The following is a 4,945-nucleotide window of genomic DNA, read 5'->3' on the forward strand; positions in this document are numbered from 1 at the left end:
ACAGCTAACTCCACCTGGAACACCTCAATTAAATGGTGTGTCCGAACGGAGAAATTGAACCTTACTTGATATGGTTTGATCCATGATGAGTCACACGGTAGTGCCTGATTCATTATGGGGTTTTGCTCTTTTGTCAGCTGCTCTTATACTTAGCCGAAGTCCGTCTAAAGCTGTCGACAAGACTCCATATGAAATGTGGAAGGGAACGGTCCCTAACTTGTCCTTTATTCGGGTTTGGGGCTGCGAGGCTTATGTCAAGTGGAGACACGAGGATAAGCTCGGCCCGCGATCGGTCAAGACATACTTTATAGGTTATCCAAAAGGAACATTTGGTCATTACTTCTATTCGCCCACCGAACATCGAGTTTTTGTTTCGGCTAGTGCGACGTTCTTGGAGAAAGAATTTATCGAGAACAAGACGAGTAATAGAACCTTTGAGCTGTCGGAGAATCCAGAACCAACAACCGAGGAACATATGGAGGAAGTTATTCCTCCAACTGATGACACGGTTCATATTCCTGAGGAAACTACGAGGTCGGGTAGAGTCTCTCATCCTCCAGATAGATACATTGGTATGGTCGAGGAGAATGACGTTTTACTCCTAGAAAGTAATGAACCCGCTACCTATAAAGGTGCTATGACCTGTTCCGACTCAAAGCTATGGCTCGAAGCCATGCAATCCGAGATGGACTCCATGTATGAGAATGACGTATGGGATCTTGTTGATTTACCTAATAAGGTAAAACCTCTACAGTGTAAATGGCTTTACAAAATAAAGGGTTCTGTAGACGCGCAACCAGATACCTATAAGGTACGACTTGTGGCAAAGGGTTTCACTCAAGTGCACAGATTGCATTATGATGAGATTTTTGCACCTGTAGTCATGCTACGTTCCATTCGGATAATCTTAGCGATTGCCGCATTTCATGATTATGAAATTTGGCAAATGGATGTGAAAACCGCCTTCTTAAACGGTTATTTGGAGGAAGAGTTGTACATGGTGCAACCCGAAGGTTTCATAAATCCTGAACATCCGAAGAAAGTATGCAAGCTTAAGCATTCCATTTATGGACTTAAGCAAGCTTCTCGGAGTTGGAATCACCGTTTCGACCAGGTGATAAAAGAGTATGGTTTCACTCGATCGATCGAGGAACCATGCTTATGTATTAAGTCGAGTGGGAGCAAGATTGTATTCTTGATATTGTATGTCGATGACATACTCTTGATTGGGAATGCCATTCCTCTCCTATCTTCGGTTAAAGGATGGTTGAAGGACCATTTCCAGATGAAAGATATGGGTGAGGCACAGCGCATTTTGGGAATCCGTATCTACCGAGATAGATCACGACGGACGTTATCACTTAGTCAGGAGTCTTATTTGGATAAGATTCTTGAGAAGTTCAGCATGACCAACTCCATGACGACTGGGATGCAGTTGAGCAAGTCTCAGTCACCCACGACGCCTGAAGGGGTTGAACGCATGAGTCGTATTCCTTATGCATCTACAATAGGATCGATCATGTATGCCATGATATGCACACGTCCAGACGTGGCATATGTATTGAGTATGACGAGTCGGTACCAAGGCAATCCAGGCGAAACACACTGGATAGCTGTTAAAAACATCCTCAAGTACCTACGGAGGACTAAGGATTGGGTATTGACTTATGGAGGAGATACTAAGCTATGCGCAATCGGTTACGCAGATGCTAGTTTCCAAACGGATCGAGATGATTCAAAATCTCAGTCCGGGTTCGTCTTCACTCTTAATGGTGTTGTGGTCAACTGGAAGAGTTCCAGACAGAGTGTTGTAGCAGATTCTACGACTGAATTGTTGAATTATGATAAGCATGTAGGGCACGTTATTTCCATGGGAATTAAACGTGTTCCTGAGTTGTAGTAGTTGATTATGGATTTGATACATTATCGTTTCATATACTATTTATAACTATAATATTTTGTTTTTCATGTGGATTGTACTGACAACATTGAACGCCACAAAGTGAACTGAATTAAATTATATTTGTTTGGTCCGTAATCGCCAATGTGAGCTAATAACTCCGGCTATTATATTGTGCAGTCGATTGATGGTGGGTTCAACGAGCCATAAGTCAAGCAGTTGACTGATCGATCACAAATGCGAGATTATAACGATACCTCGTAGGACAAATTTTTGTGACAACGTAATGGAGTCCTAAATGTTTAAAAACATTCGGTGCCCGGTCATGGATTGGACATCCATTGTCTTCCTAGAGTCGATTCTTTTGACTATCGACTGTCTCTTGAGATTAAGGCAGTTTTTGGGTGACTTTAGTTTCTTTCTCACGGTCTGCCGTAAATGGAGGCTAAGTAGATTTTTTCTGGGTCATTTCATACTGTGCTTATATCTGCAGGATTCGAGTTGAGGAAAATATCCAACCTTTATCAGGTATAGTTATTTCTCACGGCCACTCGAGGAGTTATAACTGAAATGTATGGCCATGCACGAATGATGATTCGTTTATCAGTTAAGTTATTCTCAAGTCGGGGAAACCACTCTTGATGCAGATCACTTGTAAAATACGACCTTTGTGAATACGGAATTTGCAAATTGTTTTACATTGAGTGGGAGAAATTTTAGGATATGAGAATCGGTTATCGCACATACACTTGTGAGGATAAGTGGGAGTTTGTTGGAGCTTGTGTCCTCCACAAAATAGTGTGATAACATTTGTAAATCTCATACAGGTTCACAAGGGTATATTTCATATTTTAATCAGTTGATTAACGATTACCTAATAACGGTTGGCTTGCTAGAAAGTTTGACGTTATTATCATACAGATGGCGATGATCAACTGGTCCCTAAAGGTCACACCTATAGGATGTGTTTGAGAGATGTGGTTATAGAAATATGATCACATAGATGCCTAATATGACTAAATAGTTAGTCAATGTGTTGATGAGATAATTATTTAATGAAGATTAAATAATATTAGTTGAGGCGAATTAACTGTCAATTCGTAAATTGAATATAATAAGTTATATTTAATTAAATGTATGTAATGTTCGCTTAGACGAATTAATCTGTTAATTCGTAATTAAATGTAATCGGTTATATTTAATATCAACAAGATGAATGTGTCATAGTGGTAATAGTGAGGGTACACAAACCAAGAGGTCATGGGTTCGATCCTCACTAGATGACAATTTAACACATTTTATACATTTTTGGAATAACCGAAAATAAGGAAATTGTACTCCTTATTTCGGTGAAATGGGCCGAGAATTAATTGAATATGATCTACCCTAATTACTTCCTAATACACGGTTTATAGGGGTGAGGGAGAACATTATTCTAACCTAATTTTTTCTACTCATTCTCTTGCCTCCTCTCATCGAAAGAAACACAAACCAAACTTAAAAATTAATCTGTTAATTTTTTGATCGATTCTAGCATAATCAAAGGGTATTTCTCGGAGCATCTTTGGTGCAACTAATAGGCGAATATCATTGCGATATTGTTCTTAGGCCGAATTTGCTAGGACCAAAGGTTGTTTCTTCATCCTCTTCAATTTTGTTTATGCAATTTTATTTTATGACTAGTGATCATCTTTATAAAATTCGTTATAATCCTTTAAATTAAAGGGATGCATACAGTTAAATCCCACAGGCTGATACCATTAGGGACTGTTAGTTGACTGATATGACTGCAAGAGGGGCATTCTACAGTTGGAATAACAAACAAGGGAATGATACTCTTATTTACAGTAGGATTGACAGAGTTTTTATCAATGAGGATTGGCTTGAACATTTCCCTAATAGCTTTGTTCATTTCCTCCCTGAGGGACTTTTTGACCATTGCCCTGGTCTGGTCCACTTTGAGGAAGAGAGACAGAGGAGGGGAAATTCTTTAAAGTACTTTAATATGTGGTCTTTGGCCAATGATTATAAGGATGTTGTTTTAGCTGGCTGGAATAGGGATGTGCAGGGCATGCCCATGTTCAGAGTTGTTAGTAAGTTAAAGGGTTTGCTGCAACTTAATAAGGAGAATTTTGAGGATATTGAGAACCTTACCCATTTGACTGAGCTGTCCCTTAAGCATTTCCAATCCCTTCTTATTTCTGACCCTTTGAACAAGGAGTGGATTGAGAATGATAGAGCTTGTGCCAAGGAATTGACTGAAATGGTAAAAGCAAGGGGATCAATATTTGAAACAAAAGGCTAAGTGTGATTGGATGAAGTCTGGGGATGAGAACTGATGCGTGTCTTTTATATAAGGTTTTCACCTCATTTTTACACGCATCTCTGTGCTTTTTATGTAGCATCTGGCTACAAATGCCCCCGAATGTTCTACTTTGGTCCGTTTATTGTAATTTGCAGGAATTGACCGAAGAGGAGCTAAATCGAGCCTTAATTGTCCCAATTGTATGCATTCATGGAAAATAAGGAGCTGGAGCTTGGAAATCTAACACTTGGAAGACGCGTGAGCTAAGTTTGGGAAGCAATTCAAGGTCTAACGTGCCTACGTAGCTCGATCGAGTGGTTAACTGCTCGATCGAATGCTTTATACACGCAATATTGATCGATCGAGCTGTCTAAGGAGTCGATCGAGGAGTTTTTACAAGCAGTCTTCGATCGAGTGGTTTTTCTTACTCGATCGAATGATTTGGTGATGAACTTGTTCGATCGAGTAGATTACTCCTACTCGATCGAGAGGTTTCGTGTGGTTTAGCTATTTTCCGCCTAATCTTATTATGGGCTTCTGTAATTAGTCCATAGATTAGGTTTTAGGATGTTTTTCCAGTATAAGACTGAAGGAGTGAACTACGTTACTGCTCTCTTCGGCTCCTCACGTTTTATTCAACATTTTTGTTACTGTTCTCTGGATTATTCTTCTTTTGCACTCTACTACTCGGATTTGGAATTTGTAATCGGTATTATCAGTCTACTCTTATTCTAATCTTA

This window comes from Silene latifolia, chromosome Y (genome assembly GCF_048544455.1).
Source record: "Silene latifolia isolate original U9 population chromosome Y, ASM4854445v1, whole genome shotgun sequence".
Lineage (NCBI taxonomy): Eukaryota > Viridiplantae > Streptophyta > Magnoliopsida > Caryophyllales > Caryophyllaceae > Silene > Silene latifolia.